General features: G+C 42.0%; 1 protein-coding gene across 3 annotated transcripts in view; it reads left to right on the top strand.

The window, feature by feature from the left end:
- STK39 (serine/threonine kinase 39) overlaps positions 1–19,757 on the top strand; it is a 271,016-nt gene that overhangs the window by 160,739 nt on the left and 90,520 nt on the right. The window lies entirely within an intron of this gene.

Raw genomic sequence — 19,757 nt, 5'->3', positions numbered from 1 at the left:
CACGCCTTCCTTCTGATGGTCATTTATAATCTGCAGTGCATTTTCACATACTTCCCGGGGGACCCTCACAACAGCCTTTGGTGTGATTTCATTGAGACTCAAGAAGTGAAATTATTACAAGACTGTTTTTCTTATATGTGAAAGTAGGCTTGATTATGAGTCACAATTAGTGTATTTTGCAATCCCCCAAGAATGAAATAGCTCATTCCCTACTCATTTGGCTTTGGAACCAGGCAGTCCTTTCATTTATTTTTCATTTGTTTGTTTATTCATTCAGTCCACCCTTATTTATGAGAAACCTACTCTGTGTCTGGCCCGGTGTTTGCCATTGAGATGCAGGGTAGGGGGGGCAAGACTCCAAAGGTTACAGTCTAGTCCGCCGAGCGTGCAGTGTTAGAAGTGACCTTTAGAATCCAGTCATCATTGGTTTATGCGGGAATCTCTAGTATCCCCGCCGAGTATTTACCCAGCCTCTGTGCATCCTTCAGCTCACTCTCTCTCCATGATCACCCCTATGACCTTGAAAAGCTTTCATTAGGACAGTTCATTTTCCTCCTGAAGATCCAGCTGACCCTCCTGTTCTGGGCTCTTAGGGGCTCAAATTCTGGCCCACAGAGGAACTGTCAGTCTCTCTGGATAAAAGTCATCTGAAGAGTGTGTTAAAACATCTGAAGCCTCACTTCAAATTTTGCTGTAGGTACTACAACGATATAGAACTAACGCATTTCCTCATTTTTCTGAGAGTTGTTTGTACAATATAAGTCATACCTCGGTACTCGTCGGCTTCAGAACTTGTCTAACCCTGTACTTGTCACATTTTGATGAGAGAAAAATGTTTCAGCACTTGGCACTTGCTCAGGACCCATTGCACTTGCCTAGAACTTGTATGCGTCATGAGCTATCCCGCGAGAGAAAATGCTTCATCGTCAGTCCTCATCAGTTTCGGCACTCGACACGAGTTCCGGAACAAACTAACCGCGAGTACTGCGGTACTCCTGTCTTTGTAAGGCGTGTCTTTCTCTTTTCTGAGGCACGGCAGTGCGTGGAACTGTCGCAGCGCTTCTCATAATATAGTTCTGTATCCCCCTCTTGGTCCTGGTTGTTCACTTTTATTGACATTTAGTCTGCACCTGCTTTTGTTGCCTTTTTCCTCATGGGTCTAAGTGGTGGTTTTCCTGAGTTTGTAAGCTAAACGGTGTGCATGGTATCCATGTATTGTACATACACATACACAATTTTTGGAAATCACAAGCAACATTAACATTAAAGTTCTAAGAAAAGTCTTGTAGGAAAGAAATTTACTCTAAAAGTTATTTTACCTCAGAATTGTCTTTATGGACTTGTTCTCCAGTTTAACATTGTCCCTTTTCAATGTAGCACCTATATTTACATACAGGCCTCCAGATATGGTCTGAATGGACTGGAATACAGTAGTAAGATTGTGTGATTTCGCTCTGTTTTTCCTGAATCAGCTCAAGTTTTCATTGCCTTTTGAAATATCTCTGTACCTTGGTGGCAAATTTAGCATGACCTAACACTCAAACTAAACCTGATTTTGATTTTTTTCATTTGAATGGCTATCAAGCCTAATTCTGAACTGTGTTTTAATACTCTCTCTGTCTTAACATTTATCATGTAATAATGAATCTGTTGGTTTTGACTCACTGCTTACCCACCATGTGTTTCATGTCAACGTGTCATATTAGTTACAGCGTTTGGATATCATCGCTTGCCAGCCTGACAAACCTGTCTTTGACATCTTTATCCAACATGTTGCTTAACATGTCCTCAAATAGGACAGAGCCTCTGGCGTCTGCTAGACACTGCTCACTGTCTAAGTGACTTTCAACAATTAACTAGTATTTTATGTTGTAGTTGCTCAGCCAGAACCAAATCCCATCGACTCCCTGCCTTTTAGTGGGTGTTACTTTTAGAAGGATACTGTAAAAGGATCCATTGAAAGTGTTGCTGAAATCGACATGCTGTACCAATGGTACTTTCCTGAATCTCACCACCTAGAAAGGCCTTCAAAATCTGGAAATGATTTTTAGTATAACTTATTTTCAGCAAACATATGTTGTTGCCCAGTTGTTTATGTATATTTCCCTCCTATAGTTTTATAAGACTTTTGTTAAATGTGTTTTTCATATTTGAGAACTTGTGAATCTTTCAGAATATATTGTTAGACTTCTGGAAGGGCAATCCTTGTTCTTCAGCTTGAGAAATAGCCTTTGAAAGTTAGAAGTTAAATGCTATTAAATTGTTGTGATCACTCTGTGCTGATATAAATGTGAATAGCAAATACATTAATTCTTCCTATAAATATTAGGTACCTACTCTGTGCATGGTGCTATTGTAGGTGCTATGTAAATACATCTCAGGAGGGAGAAAAAACAAATTTTTGCCCTCTGGAAGCTTATGTTTTAGAGGTGGGGAGAGGAACGATTTAAATGTTTATGTTACAATGATACACCAGGTTGTCTGAAGGAAAAGCTCCACCAGGAGGATAGAAAGCACAGGAGTGCTGTTCCTTATTGAGGAAGACGTATTGTTTCCCACTGCCATGTGACAAGTTCCTACAGTGCTGTCTCACGGTTCCTTCAGGTCAGAAGTCTGGGTCCAGCCTAGATGGTTTCCCTGCTCTGTCTCGCAGGCTGTAATTCAGACGCTTATTTGGAGTTCAGCATCTTCTTCCAGGCTCATCTGGGTGATGTTGGAATTCAGTTCCTTGCCGTATGGACTGAGATGCTCAGCTCCTTCAGATCACCCCCTTCCAACAGAGAGTTCACTGCGTGACTTGGCTTTTTTCCAAGGGCAGCAGGAGACCGTCTCCTGAGCCGCTGCAGGACTCAGTCTCCCCGTTAAAGGTTTATGTCAGGCGTATTAAGTCAGGGCCATCTAGGAATATCTCCCTCGTGAGTAAGTCAAAATTAGCCAATTTGGAAAGTTAATTACATCTGCAAAATCCCTTCACCTTTTCCTCATAGCATAATTTAATCATGAGAATGGTGGCCCAGCCTATTTAAAGGTCCCATTCACTTTCAGGGGAGAGAGTTATGTAGGGCATATAAGGGGGGGACCCCTAAAAATGGAATTTATTTATTAAAAATTGTGTATTCGTACATGTTTAAACTTCATTCACCTTCAAAATACTCTTCATTTGATGCAATACAACTTTTGAGACTTTTTTTCACTATTCAAAACAGTTTTTGAACTCAGTCGATTTTGATGCCTTTTATGTGCTTCTGCCGTTTTTTGTTTCACCTCAGCACTGGCAAAACGTGCCTCTTTGAGACTTTTTTCATCTGGGGAAACACTGAAGTCGCTTGTGGTAAGATTGGGTGAGTAGGCAGGGTGGGGCACAGGGGTCATGCCATTTTGGGTCAGAAACTGCTGAGCACGCAGCACAGTGTGGACAGGTGTGGTGCTCACAAATCACCCATCATGAAATGGGCAAACTCGTTGGAGGAATCTTCAAAAAAAATTCACTGAAGCCAAAACCATCCTCTCATGATGTCAGCTGGCACACTGATACAGATGGGTTCCTAGAACACTCACCTGGCAGGGGAAGCCTGTACTACAAGAGGCCAACCCTCCAGAAGGTAATTCCAGTTTTTTGGGGTGCCTCTTCATACACCTGAGGGATGGAAAATATTGGAGGCATTATAAAATTTTGCTCCCACAGAATGGCTGTCTAAATGAACTGACATTTGAGCAGACCACTGAGAATTCAAGCCATAAAGTTGTTTGGAAGAAAAGAGTTCTGGGCAGAGCAAATAGTGATTGCAAATGTTCTGAGTGGGCAGCATGTTATTAAGCAGTTAGGAGAAAAGCCAGGGCACCAGAGTGGACAGAGAGGTAGTGGGTAAGGTCAGAAAGTTAGCAGGAGCTGAATTATGTAGCACTGTGTAGCCTGTGGTTAAGATTTTGGATTTCCCTCTTAGTGGGTGGGACCATTGGAGGTTTGTGAGCAGAAGAGTTTGATATGATGTGAGTTAAATTCTAAAATGAGCACTGTGTTTGCTTTATGGAGAGACACTGCGGGTGGAAGCAGAGAGTGTGATGTGGCCTGGACCAGGGCGGGGGATGATGGAGGTGGCATGCAATTTCTGGACTGTGGTTGGAGGAGTGAGAACTCAAATATTACTCGAGGTTTGGGCCTGGAAACATGGATGAACGGGGTTGCTGTCTCCTGAGGTGGAGAAGAGAGTTGGAGATGCAGGTTGAGATAGAGTCAAGAGTTTAGTTTCAGACACGTTAAATTTGGGTTGTTGAGCGGACATCTATGTCGTGATATAGGGTGCATGAGTCTAGATTTCACAGGGAATCTAGGCGACAGACATAAATTGGAGAACTGTTGGTACATATAGTACTTAAAGCTGTGAAATTATAGGAGATCATCTAAGGGGTGATGCAGGCAAAGAAGAATAGTGGTCTGGTGTACTGTCGGGTGGTGCCCGCATGGGGAGCAGTCAGCTCCCGGACAGGGAGAGGCTGGTGAAGGCAGAGGGAAGAGCCGGGGCCCTGTGAACAAGAAGAAGTGTCTCAGGAAAGGAGGAGTGGAAAGCTGCATCTAGTCATAGATCCAGTCCAATGGGAACTAAGAATTCACCATTGTCTTTGGCAAAGCACAGCACATCATTGACCATGGCAAGAGTTGTTTGGAGTGAGACAAAAGCCTGATTGAACTGGGTTGAGGACACAGTAGTAGCAAGAGAGAACATGAGGCAGCAAGGATAAGTAACTTGTTAGTACTTCTAATTCTTGGTAGAAATTTGCTATATACAGGGGACTAAGGAAATGGGGTGCGAGCTTGATGGGAATATGGGGTAAAGGGATTTTTTTAAAAAACATGTTTAAAGACAAGGGAGAATGCAATGAGAGAGGGGCAGTGTAAGCCTGATGTCCTCAGGGCGGTGGGAAGGGATGGTAGCTGAGTGTGCATGTAGACGGCAGCCATGGGGGCACGGAGAGGCCACCTGCGGGGCAGTGCAGCCACCATAATGGGGGAGGCAGAGACACAAGGCGGTGGGTGCATTTGGGTCAGGACATGCAGAAGTCCTGTTGATTCTGTTTTTGCGGTAAAATAAGGCGTATACATCATCATTTGAGGGTGAGGAAGGAAAAGATGACCAGGGCTTGAGAAATGGGGAGATAATTGTGTAGGCGAGCTGGAGAGTAGCTTTGCCAGGGAAATAAGGTAGGATGGACAGGTGGTACCAGTGATCACTGGAGGTTAGTGATTGTGAGTTTAAGGACATGATCCTGGGGTCTCAACATAAGTGTATGTGTGCCTGATTGTAATTGAAACGGGAACACGACATTGAAAACATTCAGAGAAGCCTCTGTGAGCATGCACACAGGCCCCAGTTTTATCATCGCTGTTACACTGTAAACACATACGGGTTGTAGAATTGTTCTCAGCAGTCTCTCGTGTACAGGGTGGTGGTGGCCTCCCGCCTTCTTCTCTCACCACCAGCACCCACTGATAGGTCTGACTTCCTTCTCTTAGAACCTGCAAGGCACAAGCTCATTGAGTACCAGAAACCAGCCACACAATTTCTTCATGCCTCACTCCCCATGTGAAATTTACTCTGTATCACTGGCACCTCCTCTGGGCCCAGCAAAGCCTTCTCCTTAACCAGTCTGTGAAACAGAGCCGAAAGGCCCTTCTGGCCAGTGTTTATCAGATTTTAGAAAATCCATACCCTCTGTTACCATTCTCATTCTTTCCATTTCCACATCGAGACTCTGATATGTGTGTTATTCATATATAAATAAACACGCACATATACATACATAGGAACACACACACAATTTACCCTCGCTGTGTCTTTGCGGTCACTGGTCTAGACAGTGTGTGGCTCTCGGATGTGGGGAAAGAGTGTGCTTGCCTTTCTTATCCCGAGGTCATTTGGGTATGACATTTATGTGTGTGATGCTCCACAGGCTGGTGGGTAGAGACTTCAGTTCAGGCCAGCCTTTCATTAGTTCTTAACGAATGCTGTATGGGCGGCTGCCCTCTCCACCTCTTGGAAAGGTCATTCTGCCTTTCTTTTTGACATAGCATTTTACAGACCTAGCTGCTAGGAATGTGCTCCCCACCACCCCAGCCCCTGGTTGCCAGGTAAACCTTATCTACATTCTGTAAGTTGGAAACTGGGAAATATTTTACTTTTCAAAATGTCATATTCTTCAAGAGAAGACAAATACATAGTAGGTACAAGTAGTGTATTTATTTCTCCATTAATTTCATTATTCATCTCTGATAATCATAGGCAAAAGGCTGAAGAGGCAAAGGCTAATTACCTCCTTGAAAAATAATATATATAATACTGCTTTAACCTGCTTTAAAAACTGACTTGTTATATGCAAGGTTGGAGAAAAAGCATTAGACCTTAGGTCTCCAGTTAAATGCTGTATGGAGATAGTTAAAAAAGATTTTTTGTGTATTTTTCTCCAAATGTTCTCTTGTCCATTGTGTATATTATAATGTAATCTGTTATTTAAAAAACACTGAGTATCATAAAGTCAGGTACAAGGTAAGGAAACCCTGTTAAACACACCTCAGGAGGAAAGTGCCAAGCGGGCCAGCCCATAATTTATTCTGTCAGTAGATGGTAGTACAATTTCTGGCTTGAGCAAAGCATTCTACCCAATTTTTCCATTAGTATATTTTTCATAAAATAGAATAGTCATGTATTTGACATGAAACATATGCTTTTGAGAATCAGGCTCAGTGATTTGGAAAAACAACAAACTTGGTTAAATTGTTAATTCCTTCGTGTCGGATGCTGTTCATGCTCTGGCAGCTCAGCCCCGTGGATTACGCCGCATTTTGCTGAAGGCAGCCGTGCCAGCTGTTGTCATACACAGATGTTCTGGTGGCTCTGACCCACACCGTGCTCGTCATGGATTTACCTCGTCGTGGTGTAGGGCTGTCACTGGCCCTTGATGGGCCAGGTAAAGACCCCAGACAAACAAAACAGCTCTCCTGCTTGTAGGGAAAAGCAATCTTTCGAATAGGATATTTATTTTAAAAATAATTCTTTGGCATGACAAAGTTGCCTCATTTGACTTATTATTTTAATTCATTAAACAAAGAACTGAGATTATAATTAGTAAATTATAATTTCATAAAGACAGTTGAAGTTAATAAAAAAGTGTTGATCACTATTTTAACGTCAGTATGGCTGAATTCAAATTCCATGTTATCATCATTCAGGAAAGATTATAATTCTTAAGTCATCCTCAAGTCTGTAAAATCAGGTTAATTGCATATTTTTACTAGACAAGTGGTTTGAAGGCTTGATTAATTTTTCCCCAAAAGGTTAAGTACTGTAGGAATAGTGTTCAACTGTGGCAATGCTTTTAAGTACATGTTGTTCGCTTTCCCGCCCAGCAAACTACTTTATGGCTCTTTGTGTGTGCGTGGCTTTGTTGAAAATCCAGAGATGAATAAAACAGGGTTTCTGCACTCAAAGAGCTTAGCGTGTAGGCGGAGAGATCCGACCCTGCACATGTGACTCTTAACGCAAGGTAGAGAGTGCTGAACGCAGTGAGGAGAGGACTGAGAAGAAGAGCTGTGGGTAGTTAAAGGAAGGTGAGAGCCCTTTCCTCCGAATGCTGCCTTTGGGCCACTTGTTTCCATAGTAACCAGTGTTTATTTTTTTCAGCATCCAAATTTTGTGTGGAGTAATGGTTACATTGAATCCAGGGGCAGTGTCAGGCTATGGTCTCGATAAGGGCCTTATCAGACTTAATTATTTCTAACAAGGCAATGTTTGTTCTCCAGTAGCTGTGTGTATTGTTATGTAGGCAACAAGCTACTAGAAATGCAGTTCTTTAATATAAGATGTATTTGGCATTTTACTTAATGTTTCGAATGTTCTCTTGGTTGTTTCCGTTTCTCTGGGAATTGAAGTCATTGTCGCACATGTTGGCTTAATGGTCAGTGAGATCCCTCAAAAGGCTGACGTTGCTATGTGTGCTTTGTGTTGTCCTCTTAACCCTCCCCAACGTCAGTACTGTTACTGACATTTCACAGCCGAACAGAGCAAGGCGTAAAGTCGGGCCAGTGATTTTTCCAGTGCGGTGCAGCTCAGAAGGAGCAGAAACAGGTCTTGAATCAAGGTCTGTTTAACATGCTGGTCCCTAGACTTTTGCACTTGACCCTGTGGCCGTACTCTGAATATTCAGTTCCGTTTTTGAATGCAATAAGAAACTCATGTACTTTTGGGAGCGTTACATTTACCCATCTCTTCATTAATGTTTCACATAAATGTTCTTTGAACAGTGTTTCCTGATAAACTCATCATTAAATATTGTGACAGGAACACCTGAAAATATTTTGGAGGAGATGCTAAAGATGATGATGCAAAGAGCAGCCATTTATGGTGTTTTATAATTTTAAGAGCATATCACATCACTTGCCCAATTTAATTTTTCCTTTCATTCTGTGTTTGTTGCCCACAGATTAAAAGAAAGATTGAAAATGTAAAGTAACTGCCGTATAGTCACAAAGCTTGAACACCCAGGCCGGACGGGGTCTTCTGATGTTAATTTAGCATTGTCGATGGTATGGTGCAGGGAGATAGGGTCAGTGTAGGGTTAGGGGGTAGTAGAGTGTCATATGCCTTTTGCATATACAAAATCTTCCAACTGGTAAGCATGCTAAAGGAAGGCAGAAAAAAATGCACTAATGTAAGGGAGGCAAAACAGAAGAATTGAAAACCACTCATTGTGAGTAATGTCACTTTTTTTCTGACAAGGTGTTCATGAGTACAAATACCTTGAACAATAGGGAATGTGTAGAGTTGGGTTTTTTTTAGTAATATATGGTCATCTTAGAAATTTAGAAAATCAAAATAAATTAAAAGAAAAATAAGAACAAGAAATATTGGATTTGCCAAGAGGTTTGTTAGTTTTTTTCCATACAGTGGCTCTAGTAGTACTTAGTTGCCTTTAACATCATCCAAAACAATTTCGTTAAATTGTATCGTGACAGCTGTCATATCAGCATGCATTTTTTAAAAAATTAACAAAATTGGTGAATTTTTGTACAGCTATTTTAATATTGAAGATGTAAGAAAATATGCAACATTTTCAGTGTATTATGCTTTATTATTTCAGGAAGGGTAAAAACACTACTGAAACACAAAAAAAGGTTTGTGTGGTGGATGGAGAGGGTACCGTGACTGATCGAAAGTGTCAAAAGTGGTTTGCAGAGTTTCTTGGTCCTACTGACATTTTGGCCAAGTATCTTTGCTGTGGGGCTGGCTTATGCATTGGAAGATGTTTAGCAGCACCCCTGGCCTCTATCTACCCACTAGGAGCCAGTAGTGGGAGATGCCAACATACTCAAAATATCCAAATCAATACAGTTATTGGTGAAAATGAAAAATGTCTTTTATTTTATGGAAAAAAATATAATGGACTTTTGACCAACCCAGTAAAATCCCTCTTAATCACACTACCCAGAGATACATCATTATTAGTCTCTTGATAAATATTCTTTTGGTCTTTTTCCTAGACTGATGTTACTGTATAGTTTAAATTTTTAAAATACTATTTTGTAATTTATTTTTATTAAACAGTGTTTTATGATCTTCATTTAGTAATGTCTTTGACATCTTTTCATGTGAATGAGTATAAATCTATACAATCCTTTTAACTGGCTGCCTTATATTTTGACTGAATGTGCCAAAACATATTGTTTACAAATTATCATTTGATATTTACAGAGTTTCCGGTTTCTAAGTATAGCAACGTGTAAAAGCTTATACATGCAAAAATGATGTTTGAAAACTGCCCAGTAGAAAAATCCCTTTTAGCATTGAATTTTGACCATGGGGAAATGCTCTCAGACTTTGAGAAACCTGGAGTAAGCCCAGTATCAAAGCGCAAGGGGACTGTAAGGGCTGGCCGTGACTCCTGGGCCCGCAGAGGATGTCACTCTCCATGTAGCATCTGACACCGCCTCCTAACCCTGTGTTGGAGCTGGAGTTTTAGGGCAGCGTTTGAACTAAGGCACTGCAGTGAAGCCACGGACGTGAAGGATTCCTGAGTGTGACTCGCAACGATAGAACACAAACATAGGGTTCCATTTTTGCCGCTCTTCTTTGGGGTTCTTCCTTAGTGTGTATTCTTTAAGAGATCCTCCCCTGGCTGCTTTGTGGGCTTGGAGGAAGTGATGTCTGAGATACACATTTGGAGAGGTGAGACTGTATTTAGGCCTTTAGAGCCCCGCACGGTGCCTGGCATGTAACAGTCCCTTCCTCAGTGTGTGGACACAAGTGCCGACTGAAGGGTTCTTACCTGGAGGCATGTTTCACAAGCGTTTAACATCAAGGTGCCTCACAAGACCTTCATGTGTGCAGCTCTTTACCTGCGATGTCCCAGAAAGGTGTCCAAAACAAAACTCTCTACTAGATTGCCTCTACAATAATTCCCACCTAAGGTAATACTTTGGGCGTAATGTCTGTATCTTATTTTGTAAAGCACATGAACTCCATGCTGTAAGAACAGTGAGACATCCTTTCTGTGGCAGAGATATAAAAGAAGTCGTACTGAACGGTGATGGTCCTTACAGGAGCATTCTCTTCCCTTCCTATCCACGCAGCTGGGATTACTTCTCCTAGGGTATCCACTGGCTATTCCTGTCTCAGGGTCTCAGGACCGAGTCTCGGCATGTGAGTTTGCAGTGTGACATGCTTCTTCTCCAGACCCCCTCCCTCGTAGAAGTTTCCCTAGTTAATAAAAGAAAAAGTCTTCCTGACTCCTTAGGCTTTCACAGTGGAAGCTGGCATGCCTCTAGGAGCTCACCCACTACTGAGCCGCTGATGCAGGCTATTTTCAGGGGGGCTCTTACCTAACCTCAGAACTGCAGTGAGTTGTGCGTGTCACATGACCAGGCACCGTCTGTGCTGGGAACAGCACCCCAATATCAACCTGCACGGGAGCAGCCTCCTTGCTCTCCTCTCTCTCATCCCACGTTCCCCAGCGCTCTGGCCTGCTGGTCCTGTTTGCCAGACTAATTGTTTGGTGACATTCCTGGACTTTCATTCACATCTTCCCTCAACTCTTCTTTCTTCATGAGCTTTTTAATGTCATTGCATATGTAGACCTAAAGAGGAAATGTATTAAAAATAATGGGCACCTTAAAAAGCTTTGGTGGCATTTAAATGAATGTTAATTGCATGATACCTTGGCGGGTAATAGCCTGGAATTTTAACAAATGCCTTAGTGTTTCAAGTTATCCTTTTTGTGACTATGCAGAGGCTGTCTCCCTTACCCTTTTTTATATTCTGCATGTTCTAGCGGCGGCAGAAGTAACCTGCTGCCCTTAGCATTCTAAAAATTCTCCTCTCTAGTTTTATTGGGGAAAGTTGTCTCTTAGGACTTGTCCTCTTGATCAGAGCTGAATAATTCTGAGGACTATTTGCAAAGCTATTTCAGTTCTCTGTTACCATATCCCTGGAGATAATGAGTGGTAAGATTTCTTTCTCAAAGTGTTGAAGGTAACAAGCATCTTTCAGTTTGGGGGCTTTCTGTGCATTAACTTCCCTTTCCCTACTGAAACCAGACTTCCTGGAATAAACATTCAACTTCATTTTGCAATTCCCAAAGTTCTAGAAAACTTTCTTCTTCCTACACTGTATTGGTTTTCTGTCTCTGCCTTAAGAGATTACCACATACCTAGTGGCTTAAAACAGCACACATTTATTACCTTACAGTTCTGTAAGGCAGAAACCTAACGCGGGGCTCAGAGCTAAATCAAGTAGTCAGATCAGCTGCATCCCTTTCAGGAGGCTCCTGAGGAGAATCTGTTCCCTGGACTTTTTGTTAAGGCTTTTTGTTTAAGAGTTTTAGGTTCACATCAAAATTAAGAAGAAATACAGACTTCTAATCTACCCCGACCCCACACACGCACAGCCTCTGCATTATCAACATCGCCAACAGTGGTACGGTTGTCAAAATCTAGGAACTTATTTTGACACATCCTTGTTACCGAAAGTCCGCACTCTGCACTAGGGCTCACTCTTGGTGAGCATTCTGTGGCTTTGGGCAAATGTACAATGACGTGTATCCACCATTATAGTATCATGTAGTACTTTCACTGCCCTGAAAAACTAACATGCTTCATCTGTTAACCCTCTTCCACACTCCTGCCAACTACTGATCTTTTTACTGTCTCCATAGTTTTGCCTTTTCCCACAAGGCCGTATAGTTGGAATCATGCGATTTGTGGCCTTCCATATTGGCTTCTTTCACTTAGCAACACGCGTTTAAGACTCCTCCGTGTCTTTTCATGTCTTGATAGCTTGTTTCCTTTCCTGTGAATAATATGCATTGACCGTGCATTACACAGTTTACTTGTTCATTCACCTACCGAAGGACATCTTGGTTGCTTCCAAGCTTTGCAATTGTGAATAAAGCTGCTATAAACATCCATGTACGGGTTTTTGTGTGGTCATCAATTTTTAATTCCTTTGGGTAGATACCAAGAAGCACAATTGCTGGATTGGTGGTAAGAGCGTGTTTAGTTTTGTTAAGAAATTGCCAAATTGTCTTCCAAAGTGGCTGTGCTGTTTTGTGCCCCACCAGCACTGAAGGAGAGTTCTCGGTGCCTCGCATCCTCATCAGTGTTTGGTGTTGTCTCTATCAGTGTTCCAGCATGTGGCCCTTCTAATAGGTGTGTAGTTGTATCTCAGTGTGTTTTAATGTGCATCTCCCCAATGATGTATGATGTGGAGCATCTTTTTAGATGTTTATGTCTTCTTTGGTGAGGTGTCTATTAAGGTATGTGGCCCAATTTGCTTTTCTTTATTTCCTTGTTTTCTTATCACTGAGTCTCAAAAGTTCTTTGTGTGTTTTGGACCACTGTCCTTTATCATACATGTCTTTCACAGATGTCTTCCACAGACGTCTTCTCCGGGTCTGTGGCTTGTCTTCTCATTCTCTTGATACTGTCTTTCACAGAGCAGAAGTTTTTGAATTTAATGAAGTCCAGATTATCAACTATTTCTTTCATGGATTGTGACTTTGGTATTGTATCTAAAAAGGCATCATCATGCCCAAGGTCATCTATGTTTTCTGGGATTTTTGTAGTTTTGCGTTTTACATTTACATCTATAATCCACTTCAAGTGAACTTTCCTGAAGAATGTCAGGCCTGTGCCCGGATGTTCTCCTGCATGTACACGTCCTGTTGTTCAAGCGCCATCTCTGGAGACCATCTTTGCTGCATTCTGTTGTCTTTGCTCCTTCGTCACAGAGCAGTTGACTATATTTATGGGGTATATTTGGGGGTTTCTTTCACCACCACCGCACCGTCGTGATTATTGCAGCTTTATAATAAGTCTTACAGTTGGGTAGTGTCAGTCCTCCAGGTCTTCTACTTTATACTGTGTTGGCTCTTCTGGGCGTTTAGCCTCTTCATATAAACTTTAGAGTAAGTTTGTTTGGTATCCACAAAATAACTTGCTGGGATTTGTCAGAACTGCGTTGATTCTAGTAGGGAGGAACTGACATCTTGACAATGTGGGTCTTTTTATCTAGGAACGTGGAATATATATTTATTTAGTTCTTTGATTTCCTTCATCAAAGTTTTAAAGTTTTCCTCATACAGATCTTGTACAAATTTTATTAGATTTGTATCTGAATATTCCATTGGGGAGTGCTAATGTAAATGAAATTTTTTTTAATCTTTTTTTTTTTTGACAGATATGTTTTTATTTTTTTCATCCTCACCCAAGGACATTTTTTCATTACTTTTTGAGAGGGAGGAATGGGGGGGGGGAGAGAGAGAGATAGATAGAGAGAGAGAGAGAGAGAAACGTGGATGTGAGAGAGAAACATCCATTGGTTGCCTTCTCATTTGTGCCCTGACTAGGGATTGAACCCGCAACCTGGGTATGTGCCCTGACCAGTAATCGAACCTATGACCTTTCAGTCTATGGGATGATGCCCCAACTAACTGAGCCGCACCAGCCAAGGCGATAGTATGTTTTTAATTTCCAGTTTTATGTGTTTGTTGCTGGTATATGAGGGGGAGCCCAGCAATACTGGAATTATCTTCTGGAGGGTGGACCCTTTGTAGTACAGGCTTCCCCTCTAGGTGAGTATTCTAGGAACCCATCTGTATCAGTGTGTCACTTGGCATTGTTGTGAGAGGCTGTGTTTGGCTTCAGTGAATTTTTTTTTTTAAGACTCTTTCAACATGTTTGCCCATTTCATGATGGGTGATTTATGAGCCTGCCAGCCCACACCATGCTGAGTGTTCGATTTTTGACCAAAAACAGCATGACACCCACCCCACCCCACCCTCCCTATTCCTCTGATCTTGCCCCAAGCAACGTATTTTGTTTCCCCATGAAAAAAGTCCTCAAAGGGAAACGTTTTGCCAGTGTGGAAGAGGTGAAACAAAAAACAGCAGAAGCACTAAAAAGCATCAAAATCGACAAGTTCAAAAACCATTTTGAGCAGTGGGAAAAACATCTTGATGAGTATATTGCATAAAATGGAGAGTCCTTTGAAGGTGACTGAAGTTTAAACATGTAAGAATAAGTACACAATTTTTTGTAAATAAATTTCAGGTTTTTTGGATCTCCCCTCAAATCGGAAAGGAATTGACTTCTGTCTATTAACCTTGAATTCTGCAACTTTGCTATTATTACATATTAGTTCCAGGAGTCTTTTTTTCCCCCCTCTATTTTGAAATTTCTACCTAGATGATCAGTTCATCTATGAAGACAGTTTTCTTTCTTCCTTCCTTCCCAATCTGTATACTTTTTCTTTTTTCTTTTTTTTTATCTTAATGCATTAGCTAGTACTTACAGTATGATATTGAAAGATGTACTGAGAGGGACAGCCTGGCCTTCTCCCTGGTCTTAGTGAGATGCTTCGAGTTTCTTGACATCAAGTATGGTGTTTGCTGTAGGTATTTTAGGTATATTTCATCAAGTTCCGCTCTAATCCTAGTTTCCTGAGAGTGTTTACCATCAATTTTCCTGAATGTAAAAGCATAGACTGAGGGAGAATAAAAATATCCAGTATATTTTAGAGAACAGTAACAAAATAAAAACCCATTACTTGATAAGGATCTTAATTATATCAGATTTTGGCTTCATAACTAGAGATTACCTTAGGAGCTCCCAGTCTCTGGGCCACATGGAAATCAGGCCATCACACAAATATAAGAACTACTCCTTTTAAAACTTTTCAGAAAGTAAAACTCTGTACTCTCCTCTAGTAATCTACTTAATTCAGCGAGTTTCCTCAGTGAGGTAAAAAGTTAGGTAATTGTAATCTCCACAAAAAAGAGAGAGAGAGAGATTTGCTGGAATTTTGAATGAATTTGGACACTGGAGATGCCATAAAGTATACCTGGCCGCAACATGTTTGTGTAAGTCGTCTTCAAAACCCTTTGGCTCATTTTTATTTTCAGAAGTCTCTTTTTTCGAAAAAGTGCCAGAGGGCTTCTGCCCTGGGTAGGAAAGCAAACCGTTTTCTCTGACTACGGAGTCCTGGGGATCCAGGGTTGATTTTCCACACCCATCAGTTTGGGGCCCGTGTTCACACTGCCTGTGCAAGTCAGAGCACATGGCAGTGGGGACTTGAAGATGACTTTTTAATTCCCCACATAGAAAATTTGCCTGTGTGCCAGCTGATTGCTTTGTTGTCTTAATGGAGAGGCTCTGGAGCTTCAGTGAAATCATACTTTGCACATTTGTCTGGAACTGGTTCTAGATTTTCTGGCAGTGGAGTAGGTAAAAGGTCAGCTCGGTGAAAAAGCCGTTGGGTGTTTGTACTTTGATACAACCTCTTTTTATGGCTTCATTGTACCATTTTGCTCCCTCCCGCAAAGACAGAGCTTTCTCTGAGAATGTTCAGATGAAGTATTAGTCCTTTAAAAGGCTTAAAATGAATGTTTATTACCACAGCATGGGCCACACCATTTTAAACTCTTACATTGTAGTAAATCACACCAAGGACCCTTGTCACGCTGGCCTTTTGACTGCATTAGGCTGACTGCTCTGTTGAAGGGGAGTATAGATTCTGCTTGGAGTATTTTTAGCCATATTCAGGTAGCTGAAATGAACCTTTTTTGTTTCTCAAAATATTCTGTCTCTTTCCCCCTGCCCCATTCCAGAAGATCTAAAAGAAAATGGGGAACTGAGAAAATCAGGGCTACTAGACACTTAGTTCTTCCTTTATTCTTTTGCAATCATTTTATTGAATAATCCGTACTTTCTAGTATAAAAAAAGAAAGTTGTATTTCTCTATAGTCATTCATTTCAGAGAGCTTTGTTGACTCTTCCGTTCCCATCTTTAATGGCGCACTGGGCAGCAGGCCATCATTTTCCAGTCAGTGAGGGTGTTAAAGTCAAGTCTAGTCTACACTTCAACCTCATATTCAATTTAGCCTTTGTCCCCTCTGGCTGAGACGGGGACACAGTCAGCTCTTTCACCCTTTCACCCTCCTCTTTCTGCACTACCTTCTCCTCTTGGTTGTCACTTTTTCTCAAAGACTGGCTCCTGCCAGTGCCCTCCAAGGCAACTGTGCAAGGCCTGCTCTTTGGTAGGGACCCACGCGGGGCATTCCAAAAAGTCCTGGGCCAGTTCCATATCTTCCTTTCACCTGGGCAGGTGGGAAATAGGTCCTCGGGAGCAGATTCATGGCGAGATGGCTTGGCCCAGCTGCCTTCTGGCTGACTCCTTCAGCGAAGTGTGCCGTGAGTGTGTACGTAGGCTCCAGAGCTGCTCCTTCTCTCTGCCGTGCTCGGTGTTACCAGTTTCATTTTCCCTGTTCATGTAGTTAGGGGTAAGGCCAATAGATGCATTTTCCCCATAGCAGATAAACATCTGCGGAGTGAGGTGCCAACCTTCCCCCCTTGCAGGTACCTCTGACGTTTTGAGTGACTCTTTGGGAGACTTTCACAGTCAGCTTGGTAGTGAGGAGCCTCGGCGTACTCCCTGGACTGATAATTCACAGCTAAAGCTTGCTTCTCACTCTGCACCTTAGCTCCACCACTCCCACTCCCCAGTTTTTATTTTATAGATAGGGGCTGAAGGAATCAGAGGTCACAGTTGGGTCTAGTGTAGCTGTTTTAGTCAGTTACTAATAAGTGTTGCAGGGCAGACCCCTAATATTTGCAGCACTCTTTAGAATATGGGGTACTGGGAACCAATCTTCTGGCAACAGGAAAAGGTCTACTCAGTATCCTCTGATACAGTCATTCATCCCCAGGTAGATTGAACTACTTCCCGGCAAGTTACCATGGGACTATCATGAAACATAACCCTGGCCTTTAAGGATCATAGTACATTTCAGTTTAAGGAAATAAAGGTAAAGACACAGGAAATAATAAATAATTTATATTAGGCAGTGTGTAATGAATCGCTGAAATAAATATAACTGAGAATAAATGGTGTAGTCTTTCAGATACCAATGTCCATGGGGTAGCCCACCCATGCTGCCTCTCTGAGCTGTTGTGAGTGCTGCAGGAGTATTTGAGTCAGGAGGCAACTGAGTGTCAGGCCTTCCAGCTGAGCTACTGCAGCTCGCCGCTGTGGCCTGTGGAGTGCAGCAATGGGAGGGATGGAAGAGGGAATGTGACAAGGTACCAGTGCACAGTTGAGGACTAAATTGATAGATAGATTTTTACTAGACTGAATTTTGAAATAGCATCATTATATTCTTTAACATTTGGGGGAAGGGGTATCTGTCACAGTTCCTAAGGTATAAATAAGCAATATATGTTTGAGAATCGTGCCTTTGCTTTTCAAGTATTAAATAGAAGCTATAAGGATTTTGCTGTTTACTAACTGCTCTGCTTTCTTGTCTGTGTTATCAGGTTTATTCATCTTCAGTGTACTCATTTACTTTTATTTTGTATTTATTCGAAAGGAGAATTTGAAATAATTCCCTGTTTTGGTAACGGTCCTGTTGGAATTGGTACTGTGTGGGGGATTTTGGATACGGCTTGTTGGTTTGCCCCAAGGTTGCGGCTTGCTGCCGTCTCAGCTTCTTTCCCCCGGTCTTATGTGTCTTCTCCGGCCCATGCCCAACACGCCTGCTACCGTCTTCGTTCACTCCGGGAGTCGGTAATACCCCAAAAAGATGTCATTGATTTCACTGGGTTTGTCCTGCCACGTACAGCGGAGAGTGCGTGAATTTGGGTGTTGGTAGATTTCGTGGCATGTGTATTTTAATCTGCCTGCTTTCTTCTCTTTTTGTAAATTCCTGGTCTTTTTATATTTTCTGTTTCTTAGAAAATTACTAGAGGCTACTCTTTTCAGTGTTTTCATCTTTTCTATAAGCAGTCTTAGGCTCATATTTCAGTATTTTATCAAGATTAATGACAAATCAAGCTGATGCTAAGGAACTTCTCTGAGGCTAGAATTGACTTTATGGAGTTCATTAAGTCACCATGTTTAAGGACTCCGAAACTCATAATGGCCTTGGGCTTCAAATGCCTATTGACTGATGAAGAAAAGACTTTTTCCACCATTTATTCTCTATTATATTATTAGTGCTGAACGAGTGGAGAGGTCTGTGAAGTCTAAGATTACCTTAGAGGGCAGGTATCTCTGCCATTCAGTCAACAGTGCCCTTTATATACTCAACAGTATTTCAGGAACCTTTCCCGGGCCCTCAAAAGTCAGCTACTGTGATTTACTGTGCCCCTGCATGATTAAGGGAAAAGGGAGCCATGTAAAGATGATACAGTTTAATTGGTTATGGATACATTTAGTGGCCTTTAGAGCTGCCGTCAAGGACCATGGGCTGTGGACGCCTTCTTGGCACGGCCCCTCTGCCTTGCTCCAGCTCCCTGCTGTCCCCCAGAAAGGTGCTTACACACTTGTCTGGAGCCCCAATTTTTGTAGCTGCCACCAGGAACACCTCCAAATTACCTGGTACTGGTGGCTACTGGGGCTTACACTTGTAGCCCCTCAGGACTTTACCTATTTTTGCATACTTTTACTTTTTAATTAAATTCATTGGGGGTGACAGTGGTTAATAAGGTTATATAGGTTTCAAGTGTACATTTCTATGATACATCACCTATATATTGCATTGGGTGCCCTCCACCCAAAGTCAAATCTTCCATCACCACATATTTGACCCCCTTGACCTTTTAGTACCACTTTCCTCCTTCCCTTCAGTAACCAGCATACTATTGTCTGTGTCTATGAGTTTGTTTTTCCTATTCATTCATTTGTTGCTTTCAGTTTTATATCCTGCATATAATTGAAATCAGATGGTTCTTAACTTTTTCTGTCTGACTTCTCCATGTTGTCACAAATGTCAGTGTTTCATCTTTTCTTATGGCCGAGTAGTATTCCGTTATATACATGTACCACGTCATCTTTATCCAGTCCTCTACTGATGGACACTTCGGTCGCTCCATGTCTGGGCCACTGTGAATACTGCTCCATGAACACGGCTGCTGCCTGAGGGTCTGGGTGCCCATCAGCCTGAATGGAGGTGCTGAGATCCTCCCTGTGGGACACTGACAGGTCTTGGCACATCTTCCACTACTGGGCACTATTAAAGATGTAATAGGCTGCTTGGACAAACACAGAGGCTTGAGAGAAGGCCAAGATTTGGGGCAGGGCTGACTAAAAAGCTTCATTTCTTACATGAGCCCACTCCTTCAAGACCGGGAGAGCTGGTTTTCTTGTATACCATCACAGAGTCAAGGAAAGTAAGAAAATGTGAAAGGCAAGATGGGCAAAAGTAGGTTTACAGTT

The sequence above is a fragment of the Desmodus rotundus genome, chromosome 2 (genome assembly GCF_022682495.2).
Source record: "Desmodus rotundus isolate HL8 chromosome 2, HLdesRot8A.1, whole genome shotgun sequence".
NCBI classification, from domain to species: domain Eukaryota; kingdom Metazoa; phylum Chordata; class Mammalia; order Chiroptera; family Phyllostomidae; genus Desmodus; species Desmodus rotundus.
This window is presented reverse-complemented; position numbering and strand designations above follow the sequence as displayed.